This window comes from Octopus sinensis, unplaced genomic scaffold (genome assembly GCF_006345805.1).
Source record: "Octopus sinensis unplaced genomic scaffold, ASM634580v1 Contig14771, whole genome shotgun sequence".
NCBI lineage: Eukaryota > Metazoa > Mollusca > Cephalopoda > Octopoda > Octopodidae > Octopus > Octopus sinensis.
Window position 1 is genome coordinate 7488 of NW_021833371.1, and position 17541 is coordinate 25028.

At 39.5% G+C, this 17541-nt stretch overlaps 1 long non-coding RNA gene across 1 annotated transcript; it reads left to right on the forward strand.

Moving 5' to 3' along the window:
• The first annotated feature begins 2896 nt into the window (after nt 1–2896).
• Nucleotides 2897–17340, forward strand: LOC118761531. The gene is made up of 3 exons (XR_004997449.1): nt 2897–2907; nt 11088–11091; nt 17201–17340. It is a non-coding gene; the product is annotated as an uncharacterized LOC118761531 (long non-coding RNA).
• The last annotated feature ends 201 nt before the right edge of the window (nt 17341–17541 follow it).

The following is a 17541-nucleotide window of genomic DNA, read 5'->3' on the forward strand; positions in this document are numbered from 1 at the left end:
TCAGAGTATGAAGGTATCATCAACATATTGCAGCCATAGGATTGGTTTTAGTGGTGTTGATTCTAAAGCCAAATTCTTAAAAACAAATTCCATGTATATATTGGCTACCATCAGTGATAATAGTGAACCTATAGCTAAACCCTCTTCTTGTCCACATATATCAGTGTCCATTCTGAAGTAGGTACAAAAAAAAGATACAAAAGATATGCAGCCCATATGACATCAGGACAGTATTCAAGAGTAATACAACACTTCGCAAATATCTCCTTCGATTAAAACCACCAATAGAAGAGAATATGACCAAAGACTGTGTAATACTCCATCCCATGCAGCTGTGGTAGGTTATACTAAGATTAAACATGCTGCCCTCTCAAAATAAGGGTAGAGGAACATTGCAAAGCTGTGACATGAGGAGATATTGATAAATTGGGTATAGCTAATCATGTATGGAAAAATGGAGACCACCTTTCCCTGTGGGATGAAGTTAAAATAGACAGAGAACACCACTGGAAAATATGAAAACTAAAAGAAGCAGTACATATGGTAGGACACAACAACCTCCTAAGCAGACTGAGTGCAGTTAGGAACAGCATATAGAAACCGGTATTAAGGAAGGATAGGAGAATATTAAATTTATAAGCCCTTGTTAATAACAACACCAACATCGAAAAATACCTTTTCCTAAGACACCTGATGAAGGCTGGAGTGTATATCAGCCGAAACATTGTGTTAACAACAAACAAGATGAGGATAAATATCTGTCAATTGTAAATTCTTCATCTCTTAAATAGATGTCCATTCATGCGAATTACCGAACGGATGCCTCTGTACAAGGCATCTATCCAGCTGCGGAAGACGGGACCAAAACCAACCACTATGAGGACAGCCTCCAAGTATCGATGGTCTACCCAATCAAAAGCTTTGGATTGATCCAAATTGATCAGGGCCCCACTCATTCCAGGTTCCTTAACTACCCTGTCTATGATGTAGCGCATCAGATGGAGGTTGTTATGGATGCTCCGGCCTGGCATGGCGCATGTTTTACACCTTGTCAACCAGTTTCTCAATGACAAGCACCAACCTCTTGGCTAACACCATGGCCAAAATTTTCAAGTCTGCATTGAGAATAGTGATGGGCCGTAAGTTATATATTACGTTCCCCTTGTTTAGATCTTTCTTATGCAGTGTTATGGCTCCTCAGCCAGTTGCAGTACACTGCTGCCAAGACATCTCCGAACAAGTCTGGCATACAACTGTTAAGCTCATAGGGTAGACCATCTAAACCCGGTGATTTGTCCCTCGAGCATTCCGCCATTATGTCCCGCACTTGCGCCACCATGATGGCACCTTCGCAGCACTCTGCCTCTCTTGTCGAAAGTCGTGACAGGCTGTGCTGGTAGGCACTGAAATCCACCCTGCGTTCTCGCTCACTACTCGTCCTGAACAGTCGGGCAAAATGCTGTTGAAAAGCCACACACATTTTACTTGGTTTGAGTAATTCGTGCCCTTATTCATCTACCAGAGACCGAATGTTGGCTTTGTTGCCCTTTTGTGCCTCTGCCACCTGGGCCTCTTATGCGACTCCAACACATTCGTTCCTTAAAGCACGCATCCTAGCTCTGACAACACACCATTCGTGTTTAGCATTGAAGTGTTGGTCGAGGGTCAACCTCGCCGTCAAAATGTCGAATGCGAAGCCACTTCTAATCGCTTCTTCTAGCTTCTAAACTAGGTCACCCTCTACACTGTTTCTATCTATTGCTAGTGCTTTACTATAATTAATCGCTTCCGCTTTTACTGCTCTCAAGGGTAAACCACCATTTGTTGTTGATGATGGCTCCCGTCGAAGCCCTCTTTACTAGTGTGCTAATCCGGTCTCTGAAAACCTGTCTCAACGGGAAACATGCGTTCAGTTTCCAGTAACCGGGACCCTGCCTATCTGTCTTATCTATGTCTAGCGTACACGTCACAAATTTGTGATCCGTGTAGCTGACTATGTAGAATTGTGGACACCCTACGCTATCTCTATCTACTGTCCTACACAGTATCCTATCTAGATACTATCTCGACGACCCGATGCAGTTGCTCCATCTGTTTCCAAGGTAGCATTCCAATCCCCCACTCGAGGAGATCACTATAAAGTTTCTTGGAAGAGTACTCCTGGCATCTTCCAACCGCATTGGGGTAATTGGATTTTAGTGTGATGCAGGGTTGGTGTGATGTGCAATATTTTAATGTGTTCTGGTGGTGTTGTGTATAGGTGGTTGCTTGTTTTTATGTGTCAGGTTTTTTTTTTTGTGGTTTTGGCCAACTTACGTGGAGCCCATTTGAATAGCGTTTGTCTAGCAGATAGATAGATTAATATGAATATATATATATATATATATATGTATAAAGATATATATATATATATATACGTATATACGTGTGTTTGTATGTATATACATATATGTATGTATATGGGACAGGAAGTAAATATGTGCCGAGATATCAAAAAGGAGATCTCACGGAGAGTAAGGGCCGGATGGAAGGCATTTAATGGCATAAGGGATATCCTCAAGGGAGGTTGGACAGGACCACCCGTGCCAACCTCATTAACAGTGCAGTTCTGCCTGCAATGTTATATGGTAGTGAAACATGGGCTACCACAAAGAGAGAAGAGCAAAGACTGGTAACGGCTCAAAGTGCCATGGAAAGGTCAATGCTTGGTATCTCGTTGAGAGAGCACATCAGTAGCGAGATCATCAGAAAGAAGTCCAGTGTGAGAGATGTCATCGCAGAGTATACACGCAGCAAGTATAGATGGGCTGGACACGTCGCCTGGCTCACCGATAATCGGTGGACCCACGCAGTTGTCGAGTGGTACCCGCGCGAGCGGAAAAGACCACCCAGAAGACCTCCACGACGGTGGAGTTATGATTTCAGGAGGATGATTTGGATCACGTGGATGATAAAGGCGCGATCCAGAGAGGAGTGGACAGCGTGCTGTGACCAGCAGTGTCAAATGGACGCCTGACGGACTGGTCAGTCAAGGTGATCAAGGTGATATACATATATACATATAAAAGACAAAATAAAGTGAAAAACTTCAGAAGACTTGTTTATATGGTTAAAGAATATATTTAAATCGTCTTGTTTTTAAAAATGCTATAAATTTTTGTGTATAGTAACATTGTTTTTGGAGAAATAACCGGTTTCGTATTTGCTTCTCAAATTTCTCGAATTTTTTACCGATACTGTGTCATCTCTTCACTATGATTTGAAGTATGAGAGTTTCAGACAGGGGAAGGTAATCAGGGATTTTTTCGGTATAAGAGAGATAATTATAAATATTGGGAATGACTAGGTTTTATTAATTTAAAATGATTTGGGTTAGAAAGAATAGAATGTTAGAAGTGGTTAGGTTTTGATTTATATATATATATATTTTCCAATGAGGTAAGTTTCCTCATTTAAAAATGCTAGAAAAAGTTAACTTTGGGCTTATATTATAAGTAGGTTTCCTTATTTAATCTAACTTGTGTTGGTGTACCAATAGCACATTGATAAAATGGAAAGATTAGAAATTGTGGCAGTAGTTACTTTGCTCATTTCTCAATGTGTTTACTAAAGGGTATCATTCTGTATGTTGGGAATGCAATCTGCTGTAAATGCAGAGTGCATCTGCATCTGAGTGATAATCCCGTGGACCCTATGTAGTTTTGGTGGCAGCCCGAGCATCCAGGGGACCTATAATTACAATCCATTATAGCTGAAATTCAGTTCTGGCTGAATCAATATCCAGAAGAAATACCGTAAAGAATCAGCAAAGAATTCATAATTGAATCGGTTGAATTCATCCTATGAAACAACCACTTTATGTTTGACAACATGTTTTATCAACAAAAATCCGGGACTGCCATGGGTACTAGGGCAGTCCCAGTCATTGCGAACCTAACAATGAGCTATCTGGAAATAATAATATACCAGGAATCTTTATCTACATTTGGAAACCCTCTTTCCCAATACATAAAAGAAAATTGGAAAAGATTTCTAGATGACTGTTTCAACCTCTGGAATGAAAACACAAATTCCTGAAATTCAAAAGACTTGAATATTTTTGTTTAAATTTGTAAAGTATTTCAGAAACTTTGTGATAAGGTTCCTGCCTAGGAACATAGCCATGACATCCCCAAAAATATCAACATCTTTATTTTGGTATTTAGGAAGAAATAAGAGGGAAATCATGCCAGGGTCAATACTGCAGTCCTTAACAAAAAAGGTTAAAAGGAACCCTCAAAACCTCAGTCTACCAACCAATAACCTAAGTTACAGTTGTCCCATTGTGTCAAGGTTACACAAAATATCAGCAAAGGAGTCACATCACCATCATTATCATCATTTAACATCTGTCTCCCATGCTGGCATGGGTTGGACAGTTTGAGAGGAGCAGGTAAGCCAGTGGACTGTGTCAAGTTTGAGTCTGTTTTGGAATGGTCTCTACATCTGGATGCCCATCCTAATGCCAAACACATTACAGGGTGTACTGGATGCTTTTCATGGAGCACCAACATTGGAGACGTCTGTTTTGGCATAGACATGGACAAAAGATGGTGCTACAGGACCAAAGTAGATTAAATCATTGTATAAGAAGAAATAAGACGTTTTCAAATATTTTAAATATTTATTTATTTAAAAAAAACAGCCATATATAAGTACATGTTTGGTAAAGTTTTAGTAATATCAGGATCAGTTTTTGTTAATTACATTATAATTCGGTCTTGTTTCTTGACATTTCATGACCCACTTTTCCTACAAATCTCATCCACTTATAAAACAGGACCCACACATATGTATACATTCTTTTATTTATTTCAGTCATTTGACTGCGGCCATGCTGGAGCACCACCTTTACTCGAGAAAATCGACCCTAGGACTTATTCTTTGTAAGCCTAGAACTTATTCTATCGGTCCCTTTTGCCAAACCGCTAAGTTACGGGCATGTGAACATGCCAGCATCGGTTGTCAGGTGATGTTAGGGACAAACGCACACACACACACATATATATATATATACGATGGGCTTCTTTTAATTTCTGTCTACTAAATACACTCACAAGGATTTGGGCGGACCCGAGGCTACAGTAGAAGACAGTTGCCCAAGGTGCCACACAGTGGGACTGAACCCAGAACCATGTAGTTGGTAAGCAAGCTACTTACCACACAGCTACTCCTGCACCTATATGTACACACACATGTATATATGTACACACACACACTTACATACATATATGTGTGTGTGCAATCATTAATCCAGACACATTTTCTTCTCTCCGTTTTTTACTTCATTCCTTTCTGTTCCTTGTTTGTTCTTTTCTTGGCTGTCTTTGTTTGTACAATTTTCAACTATACATTTACACACACTAATACTTTTCCCTCAATGAGATATTCCTCTTAACATGATAAGGCCTTTGTGGACAGTTCTTTTTATCAATGCTTACTGGTTACACTGAGTATTGGTCTACATGTGTACTTCATATGCATAACATGCTGCATGTATTTATATGTGTTTGTGTGCATGTATATTAGTAAAATTAAAATATTAGTGTATATTAGTAAAATTACAGTACAGTGAAAAAAAGGTATAGTGAAGCTGCCATGAAGAGTGGAAGATCCAACATTTCAAATAGACTCTTCCAGAGAATAGTTGCCAAGAAAGAAATTAATAAGGGACAACAGCTTTACATCCTCTGCCATGTCGAGTATGCACACTGACATTACACATCCATCAGAGCATACTGGCTTCATTCCTCGCGAGTTTACGCATGTCCTCAGCAGTCACAGCCCATGTTTCACTGCCATGTAGCATGGCTGTTCGTACACATGCATCATACAGTCTGACTTTTACTCTGAGCGAGAGGCCTTTAGTCACCAGCAGAGGTAAGAGCTCTCTAAACTTAGCCCAGGCTATTCTTACTCTAGCAGTTACACTTTCAGTACACCCACCCCCACTACTGACTTGGTAACCTAGATAACGGAAGCTATCAACTACTTCTAGTTTTTTCTCCTGGAAAGTGACGGAAGTTGTTTTCTGCAGATTTTCAGTGTTTATTGCTCCTGAGCATCTGCCAAATACAAAAACTATCTTCCCAGTTAGCCTTCCTTTAACATTGCTGCACCTCTTATGTGTCCATAGCTTACACTGGGTACATCTTATAGAGTTTCTACCTACACCTTTCCTACAGATCGAGCAGGGCCATCTACTTGAAGGCATTTGTGGTTTATCTACCTTCCTACTTATTAGGACTTTGGTTTTAGCTAGGTTGACTCTAAGGCCCCTCAATTCTAATCCTTGCTTCCACACCTGAAACTTCTTCTCCAGTTCTGATAGTGACTCAGCAATTAGAGCAAGGTCATCAGCATAGAGGAGCTCCCAGGGGCATCCTGTCTTGAATTCCTCCGTAATTGCCTGGAGGACTATGATAAATAGGAGGGGGCTGAGGACTGAACCCTGGTGGACCCCAACCTCTACCTTGAATTCTTCAGTGTACACGTTGCCAACCCTAACCTTACTTACAGCATCCCTGTACATGGCTTGCACAGCTCTCACCAGCCATTCATCTATCCCTAGTTTCCTCATTGACCACCAGATAAGGGATCGGGGGGACCCTGTCGAAGGCTTTCTCCATGTCAACGAAAGCCAGGTACAGGGGCTTATCTTTGGCTAGGTATTTCTCCTGCAGAAATATGGCATCAGTGGTTCTTTTCCCTGGCACAAAACCAAACTGCATCTCATCCAAGTTGACTCTCTCCCTAATCAGTTGGGCTATGACCCTCTCCGTAACCTTCATTACCTGATCCAACAGCTTGATACCTCTGTAACTATTTGTATCTAGGGCGTCACCTTTACCTTTGTAGCAGTTGACTATTATGCTGCTACACCAGTCATTGGGTATGACTCCTTCGTGTATCACCTGGTTAACTATAAAGGCGACTAGGCTATAGCCGACACTGCCAGATATTTTGAGCATCTCTGCAGTAATTCCTGATGGGCCTGGGGCTTTCCCTATCTTCATGCTTCTAATTGCCTTAACTACCAAAGAACTGTCAACTCGGATAGCTGGTCCCTCTGTTGGGTTGACATTCGGCAGGCTCTCTTTATCCCATATACTTATATATACATATATATATATATATATAATACACACACGATATGCATATATGACTGTGAAAAACCATAACCATTTATTAAGAAAATTAGTTATCAATATTTTCACTAACATATTTCCTATAGAATCATGAAACTAATTCCTTCCAAGTGTTTTCCTCAGGAGAATATTCTTCTATCATAATATTTCTGTTGGAATATTGAAACCTTTACATCACACCTATTTATTAAATCAAAACAAATTTTAAATTTAATTTTTAGAAAAATTCAATTTTAATTTTTAGAAAAATTCAATTTTAATTTTAGAAAGAATTCAATTTTAAGTTTAGAAAATCTAACACAAGTATAATCAGTCCATGCCATGACAGCCGGCTTAATTTTCAAGATGAAATATTAAAAGATCTTTCAACAACTCGTAAGATTGTAGCAATAAACATGACCAAATAATTAAGTTTCCTGTTCTGTCTTTCCTGTGTATCAAGTAAGTCTTATCTCCAAACAAACAAGTTTTCCATCTGATGTTCTGCTAGACGTGTTCCAGTAAACTCAGATAATCTGAAAGGATCTGTGATTCTTCTATAAGTAAGAAATCAAGGTAATCTTCAGAATCTCTGGGTAGAATTTTCCTGAAATTATCCAACACCTCCTTCTCTTTCATGTCTTGTTCTTGAGTATTTTCTGTCAAAATAGAAAGGATTATAAATGTAAAATGCCAGTTATCATTTTATCTTTTACTTGTTTCAGTCATTGGATTGCAGCCATGCTGGAGCACTACCTTGAAGGATTTAATCAAATAAATTAACCCCAGGACATATTTTCTTTTTAATCTGATGCATATTCTATCAGTCGATTTTGGCGAACCATTAAGGGGATGTAAATAAAACTGGGACAGACCCAAAGGGAGGCCTGAGGGACACATGTCTCCCTCAAGAAAAGAAGTGCGCCCTTTTAAATAATATTATAAGTCTGTTCACCGAAGTCCCAACTGGTGAAGCACTATCAATGATTCAAGAAAAACTAAGGACAGACATCCATATAAAAGAACGCACTAGTATGCCAATAAGAAACCTGATGAAAATGTTGACTTTCTGTGCAGAAACTACCTATAGATAGATATACCTACAGTATAGATAGATATCGACATGAAGAGAGTTTAGCTATGGGTTCACCATTATCACCAATAATAGCCAATATATACATGGAATACTTTAAGAATTTGGCTTTAGGATCAACACCACTAAAACCAACACTATGGCTGCTATATGTTGATGACACCTTCATACTCTGGCCCCATCAGGAAGATGTCCAAGTGTTGTTAGATCATGTGAACTCAATAAAGCCATCCATACAGTTCACAATGGAAAAAGAAAAAGACAATCAGCTAGCATTCCTGGACGTGTTAATAACACACACCAGGTATGGATTCAGCACATCCGTATACTGCAAGCCGACCTTTGCTAGACGATCCTTCAACTTCAGCTCCCAACATCCATACAGTGTAAAGAGAGGGATTGCTCAGTGCCTAAAACCTCGAGCAATGAATATAAGTAGCAATCAAGCTCAGTAACAATCTATTAAGCAACAACTACCCCAAAATCACTCTCCACTCCAATCATGAAGAAAAGAGAGGATGAAACTGATAAACTAATCACAGTCTGTCTACCCTATGTGAAAGGCCTCTCTGAAAAGATACAAAAGATATGCGGCCTATATGACATCAGGGCAGTATTCAAAAGTAACATAACACTTTGCAAATATCTCCTTCAAGTAAAACCACCAATAGAAGAGAATATGACTAAGAACTGCATGTACTCCATCCCATACAGCTGTGGTAGGTAATACAAAGGCAAGATATGCTGCCACCCCAAAATAAGGGTAGAAGAACATCGCAAAGTTGTGACATGGGGAGATATTGATTAATCGGGTATAGCTGATCAAGTATGGAAAAATGGAGACCACTTTCCCCTGTGGGATGAAGTTAAAATAATAGACAGAGAACACCACTGAGAAATACGAAAACTAAAAGAAGCAGCACATATGCTAGGACACAACAACCTCCGAAGCAGACTGAGTGCAGTTAGGAACAGCATATGGAAAGTGGTATTAAGGAAGGATAGGAGAATATTAGATTTATAAGCCTTTGGTAATAACAACACCAACATCAAAAAATACCTTTTCCCAAGACACCTGATGAAGACTGGAGGGCATATCAGCCGAAACATTGTGTTAACAACAAACAAGATGAGGACAAATATCCATCAATTGTAAATTCCTCATCTCTTAAATATAGAACTGGAATATATATATACATATTGATACAAATGGTAAGACAACAAAAGAAAGAAAGAGACCTCGATATTATGTAAATAGAGGAATTTGTCTGTAAATGTAATATGTGACAATTATTCGGTAGCCATGATAAAACTCCAAGTTTCAGATGTCAGACTGGAAATCCACGCCGCCCTCTCTTCAGTTATCCAGCCATCGGAAAAAATGCTATATATATATATATATATATTTATCATAGTCCTCCAGGCAATAACGGAGGAATTCAAGACAGGATGCCCTTGGGAGCTCCTCTATGCTGATGACCTTGCTCTAATTGCTGAGTCGCTATCAGAACTGGAGGAGAAGTTTCAGGTGTGGAAACAAGGATTAGAATCGAAGGGCCTCAGAGTCAATCTAGCTAAAACCAAAGTCGTAATCAGTAGGAAGGTAGACAAATCACAAACACCTTCAGGTAGATGGCCCTGCTCGATCTGTAGAAAAGGTGTAGGTAGAAACTCTATAAGATGCACCAAGTGTAAGCTATGGACACATAAGAGATGCAGCAATGTCAAAGGAAGGCTAACTAGGAAGATGGTTTTTGTATGTGGCAGATGCTCAGGAACAATAAACACTGAAAATGCTCTGAGACCAACTTCCGTCACTTTCCAGGGAGAAAAACTAGAAATAGTTGATAGTTTCCGTTACCTAGGTGACCAAGTCAGCAGCGGGGGCGGGTGTGCTGAAAGTGTAACTGCTAGAGTAAGAATAGCTTGGGCAAAGTTCAGAGAGCTCTTACCGCTGCTGGTGACAAAAGGCCTCTCGCACAGAGTGAAAGGCAGACTGTATGATGCGTGTGTACGAACAGCCATGCTACATGGCAGTGAAACATGGGCCGTGACTGCTGAGGATATGCGTAAGCTCGCTAGAAATGAAGCCAGTATGCTCCGATGGATGTGTAATGCCGGTACTCACACTCGGCAGAGTGTAAGTACCTTGAGAGAAAAGCTGGACCTAAGAAGCATCAGTTGTGGTGTGCAAGAGAGACGTTTGCGCTGGTATGGTCATGTGGCGAGAATGGATGAAGATAGTTGTGTGAAAAAGTGCCACACCCTAGCGGTTGAGGGAACCTGTGGAAGAGGCAGACCCAGGAAAACCTGGGACGAGGTGGTGAAGCACGACCTTCAAACTTTAGGTCTCACTGAGGAAATGACTAGAGACCGAGACCTCTGGAAGTGTGCTGTGCGCGAGAAGACCCGGCAGGACAAGTGAGTCCATAACCCGTGGCCTTCTACATGGGATGGAGCCAGCCTACGTATGCATACCTTCCCTTCTTGGGACACAAAACTCTACTTGTGAAGACGTGATGAGGCAAGTGAGGATCAGAATCGAAATCGATCAATGGAAATTGCGGATGTGCTACCAGTGCCGGTGGCATGTCAAAACTCTGCTTGTGAAGACCCGTTGAGGCAAGTGACGATCAGAATCGAAATCGATCAATGGAAATCGATCAATGGAAATTGCAGATGTGTTACCAGTGCCGGTGGCATGTAAGAGAACTTTCCGTTTCGCGACCGTTGCCAGCACCGCCCCGTTTCGTGTCCGTTGCCAGCCTCGCCTGGCCCTCGTGCCGGTGGCACATAAAAAGCACCATCCGTTCGTGGCCGTTTGCCAGCTCTGTCTGGCACCAGTGCGGGTGGCACGTAAAAAGCACCCACTACACTCACGGAGTGGTTGGCGTTAGGAAGGGCATCCAGCCGTAGAAACACTGCCAGATTTGACTGGGCCTGATGAAGCCTTCTGGCTTCACAGACCCCAGTAGAACCGTCCAACCCATGCTAGCATGGAAAACGGACGCTAAACGATGATGATGATGATGATATATATACGGCTTTGTAAGTTACTGAGAAAAAGCTACTATGGAAGGCTTATAGTATAATAACTGTATAACATATAATAATATTTTATTCCTGGTTTGAAGCAACAATTTATAAATACAAACAAATAACTTAAAAATGTTGAGCTAACCCCACACAGAATCAAACCCACAAATCAACACTAACATCCAATTGGCCAAATGCTCATTCATCAATTTCAGCCAAATTTAGTTAATATATACTTAAAGAGAGAATAAAATATTGCTACGGTATGTTATTATACGGTTACCGGTATACTATGAACCTTCCATTGTAGCTTTCTCTCCATAACTTACAAAGCCTTCTGCGTTGCTTTACAAATATTATATGTAGTATGTCTTTCCATTCTGACTTCAAATTCCATCGAGGTCGACTTTATCTTCCATCCTTTTGGAGTTGATAAATTAAATACCTGTTGCGTATTGGGTTGATCTAATTGACTGCCCCCACCAAAAAACAATTTCAGGCCTTGTGCTTAGCATAGAAAAGGTTATATATAGTACATGTTAGACGGTATATATTAACTAAATTTGGCTGAAATTGATAGGTGAGTGTTTGGCTAATCAGATACACAAGAATCCGTATTGTCGTCAATTTGTAGGTTCGTTTCTAGCTGGGGTTAATTCATTATTATCCAGTCATTTGTTGGTATTTATAAATTGTCACTTCAAAACAGAGAATAAAATGTTATTATACAGTTGTATATATATATATATATATATATATATGAAGATATATACTCTTTTACTTGTTTCAGTCCTTTGACTGCGGCCATGCTGAAACACCGTCTTTAGTCAAGCAAATCGACCCCGGGACTTATCTATCGGTCTCTTTGCCGAACCACTAAGTGACGTAAACACACCAGCATCAGTTGTCAAGCAATGCTAAAGGGACAAACATAGACACACAAACATGCACTCACATATATATATGCATATATACGACAGGCTTCTTTCAGTTTCTGTCTACCAAATCCACTCACAAGGCTTTGGTCGGCCCGAGGCTATAGTAGAAGACACTTGCCCAAGATGCCACGCAGTGGGACTGAACCCGGAACCAGATATATATATATACATATATATATACATACATACATATATATAAATAATTTATATCTATATATATATATATGTATGTATATATATATATATATATATATATATATATATATATATAATATATATATATATAAAAATAATTAAATAGTGTTCAGTCCAGATTCTCTCACTCTGCAAAAGTTTCTAGTTCGAATCACACGTGTCTCGAGATGTGCCGAAGATTTTCTATTTTGGATATATTTGGGGTACTTAGGTCTGCTCTGGACTTAGTGCTTGCTTTTTCCATGGGTATGAGTAAGTATTTCATTTATATCTCACGTATTTATCGCTGAAGAGAGGAAAATTCTTATGAATTAACCCCGAAATTGGGACCAATACGGTAATAACGGATTTTTTAGAAATTTCTATCTGTTTGTTTCGAGATGCACAAATTATAATGGTTATTGACAATTTTGTCTTTTTTTCGGCATATTTGGCATTAGAATTTTTCTTTTGCCCTTATTTTGTAAATTATTTATAAATTTAACCTTTAGAGGTATTTTTTGATATGCTGGCCATTGATAAAATTTTTTTCGAGAAAAAAATTTTATCTTCATTAGTTATATATATATATATATATATATATATATATATAAAGATATATATATACATATATATATACATACATACATATACATATATATATATATATATATACATATATATGTATATGTATGTATGTATATATATATGTATATATATATCTTTATATATATATATATATATATATATATAACTAATGAAGATAAAATTTTTTTCTCGAAAAAAATTTTATCAATGGCCAGCATATCAAAAAATACCTCTAAAGGTTAAATTTATAAATAATTTACAAAATAAGGGCAAAAGAAAAATTCTAATGCCAAATATGCCGAAAAAAAGACAAAATTGTCAATAACCATTATAATTTGTGCATCTCGAAACAAACAGATAGAAATTTCTAAAAAATCCGTTATTACCGTATTGGTCCCAATTTCGGGGTTAATTCATAAGAATTTTCCTCTCTTCAGCGATAAATACGTGAGATATAAATGAAATACTTACTCATACCCATGGAAAAAGCAAGCACTAAGTCCAGAGCAGACCTAAGTACCCCAAATATATCCAAAATAGAAAATCTTCGGCACATCTCGAGACACGTGTGATTCGAACTAGAAACTTTTGCAGAGTGAGAGAATCTGGACTGAACACTATTTAATTATTTTTATATATATATATATATATATATATATATATATATATATATATATATATACATACATATATATATATAGATATAAATTATTTATATATATGTATGTATGTATATATATATGTATATATATATATCTGGTTCCGGGTTCAGTCCCACTGCGTGGCATCTTGGGCAAGTGTCTTCTACTATAGCCTCGGGCCGACCAAAGCCTTGTGAGTGGATTTGGTAGACAGAAACTGAAAGAAGCCTGTCGTATATATGCATATATATATGTGAGTGCATGTTTGTGTGTCTATGTTTGTCCCTTTAGCATTGCTTGACAACTGATGCTGGTGTGTTTACGTCACTTAGTGGTTCGGCAAAGAGACCGATAGATAAGTCCCGGGGTCGATTTGCTTGACTAAAGACGGTGTTTCAGCATGGCCGCAGTCAAAGGACTGAAACAAGTAAAAGAGTATATATCTTCATATATATATATATATATATATATATACAACTGTATAATAACATTTTATTCTCTGTTTTGAAGTGACAATTTATAAATACCAACAAATGACTGGATAATAATGAATTAACCCCAGCTAGAAACGAACCTACAAATTGACGACAATACGGATTCTTGTGTATCTGATTAGCCAAACACTCACCTATCAATTTCAGCCAAATTTAGTTAATATATACCGTCTAACATGTACTATATATAACCTTTTCTATGCTAAGCACAAGGCCTGAAATTGTTTTTTGGTGGGGGCAGTCAATTAGATCAACCCAATACGCAACAGGTATTTAATTTATCAACTCCAAAAGGATGGAAGATAAAGTCGACCTCGATGGAATTTGAAGTCAGAATGGAAAGACATACTACATATAATATTTGTAAAGCAACGCAGAAGGCTTTGTAAGTTATGGAGAGAAAGCTACAATGGAAGGTTCATAGTATACCGGTAACCGTATAATAACATACCGTAGCAATATTTTATTCTCTCTTTAAGTATATATTAACTAAATTTGGCTGAAATTGATGAATGAGCATTTGGCCAATTGGATGTTAGTGTTGATTTGTGGGTTTGATTCTGTGTGGGGTTAGCTCAACATTTTTAAGTTATTTGTTTGTATTTATAAATTGTTGCTTCAAACCAGGAATAAAATATTATTATATGTTATACAGTTATTATACTATAAGCCTTCCATAGTAGCTTTTTCTCAGTAACTTACAAAGCCGTATATATATCATCATCATCATCATCATCGTTTAGCGTCCGTTTTCCATGCTAGCATGGGTTGGACGGTTCTACTGGGGTCTGTGAAGCCAGAAGGCTTCATCAGGCCCAGTCAAATCTGGCAGTGTTTCTACGGCTGGATGCCCTTCCTAACGCCAACCACTCCGTGAGTGTAGTGGGTGCTTTTTACGTGCCACCCGCACTGGTGCCAGACAGAGCTGGCAAACGGCCACGAACGGATGGTGCTTTTTATGTGCCACCGGCACGAGGGCCAGGCGAGGCTGGCAACGGACACGAAACGGGGCGGTGCTGGCAACGGTCGCGAAACGGAAAGTTCTCTTACATGCCACCGGCACTGGTAACACATCTGCAATTTCCATTGATCGATTTCCATTGATCGATTTCGATTCTGATCGTCACTTGCCTCAACGGGTCTTCACAAGCAGAGTTTTGACATGCCACCGGCACTGGTAGCACATCCGCAATTTCCATTGATCGATTTCGATTCTGATCCTCACTTGCCTCATCACGTCTTCACAAGTAGAGTTTTGTGTCCCAAGAAGGGAAGGTATGCATACGTAGGCTGGCTCCATCCCATGTAGAAGGCCACGGGTTATGGACTCACTTGTCCTGCCGGGTCTTCTCGCGCACAGCACACTTCCAGAGGTCTCGGTCTCTAGTCATTTCCTCAGTGAGACCTAAAGTTTGAAGGTCGTGCTTCACCACCTCGTCCCAGGTTTTCCTGGGTCTGCCTCTTCCACAGGTTCCCTCAACCGCTAGGGTGTGGCACTTTTTCACACAACTATCTTCATCCATTCTCGCCACATGACCATACCAGCGCAAACGTCTCTCTTGCACACCACAACTGATGCTTCTTAGGTCCAGCTTTTCTCTCAAGGTACTTACACTCTGCCGAGTGTGAGTACCGGCATTACACATCCATCGGAGCATACTGGCTTCATTTCTAGCGAGCTTACGCATATCCTCAGCAGTCACGGCCCATGTTTCACTGCCATGTAGCATGGCTGTTCGTACACACGCATCATACAGTCTGCCTTTCACTCTGTGCGAGAGGCCTTTTGTCACCAGCAGCGGTAAGAGCTCTCTGAACTTTGCCCAAGCTATTCTTACTCTAGCAGTTACACTTTCAGCACACCCGCCCCCGCTGCTGACTTGGTCACCTAGGTAACGGAAACTATCAACTATTTCTAGTTTTTCTCCCTGGAAAGTGACGGAAGTTGGTCTCAGAGCATTTTCAGTGTTTATTGTTCCTGAGCATCTGCCACATACAAAAACCATCTTCCTAGTTAGCCTTCCTTTGACATTGCTGCATCTCTTATGTGTCCATAGCTTACACTTGGTGCATCTTATAGAGTTTCTACCTACACCTTTTCTACAGATCGAGCAGGGCCATCTACCTGAAGGTGTTTGTGATTTGTCTACCTTCCTACTGATTACGACTTTGGTTTTAGCTAGATTGACTCTGAGGCCCTTCGATTCTAATCCTTGTTTCCACACCTGAAACTTCTCCTCCAGTTCTGATAGCGACTCAGCAATTAGAGCAAGGTCATCAGCATAGAGGAGCTCCCAAGGGCATCCTGTCTTGAATTCCTCCGTTATTGCCTGGAGGACTATGATAAATATATATATATATATATATAGCATTTTTTCCGATGGCTGGATAACTGAAGAGAGGGCGGCGTGGATTTCCAGTCTGACATCTGAAACTTGGAGTTTTATCATGGCTACCGAATAATTGTCACATATTACATTTACAGACAAATTCCTCTATTTACATAATATCGAGGTCTCTTTCTTTCTTTTGTTGTCTTACCATTTGTATCAATATGTATATATATATTCCAGTTCTATATTTAAGAGATGAGGAATTTACAATTGATGGATATTTGTCCTCATCTTGTTTGTTGTTAACACAATGTTTCGGCTGATATGCCCTCCAGTCTTCATCAGGTGTCTTGGGAAAAGGTATTTTTTGATGTTGGTGTTGTTATTACCAAAGGCTTATAAATCTAATATTCTCCTATCCTTCCTTAATACCACTTTCCATATGCTGTTCCTAACTGCACTCAGTCTGCTTCGGAGGTTGTTGTGTCCTAGCATATGTGCTGCTTCTTTTAGTTTTCGTATTTCTCAGTGGTGTTCTCTGTCTATTATTTTAACTTCATCCCACAGGGGAAAGTGGTCTCCATTTTTCCATACTTGATCAGCTATACCCGATTAATCAATATCTCCCCATGTCACAACTTTGCGATGTTCTTCTACCCTTATTTTGGGGTGGCAGCATATCTTGCCTTTGTATTACCTACCACAGCTGTATGGGATGGAGTACATGCAGTTCTTAGTCATATTCTCTTCTATTGGTGGTTTTACTTGAAGGAGATATTTGCAAAGTGTTATGTTACTTTTGAATACTGCCCTGATGTCATATAGGCCGCATATCTTTTGTATCTTTTCAGAGAGGCCTTTCACATAGGGTAGACAGACTGTGATTAGTTTATCAGTTTCATCCTCTCTTTTCTTCATGATTGGAGTGGAGAGTGATTTTGGGGTAGTTGTTGCTTAATAGATTGTTACTGAGCTTGATTGCTACTTATATTCATTGCTCGAGGTTTTAGGCACTGAGCAATCCCTCTCTTTACACTGTATGGATGTTGGGAGCTGAAGTTGAAGGATCGTCTAGCAA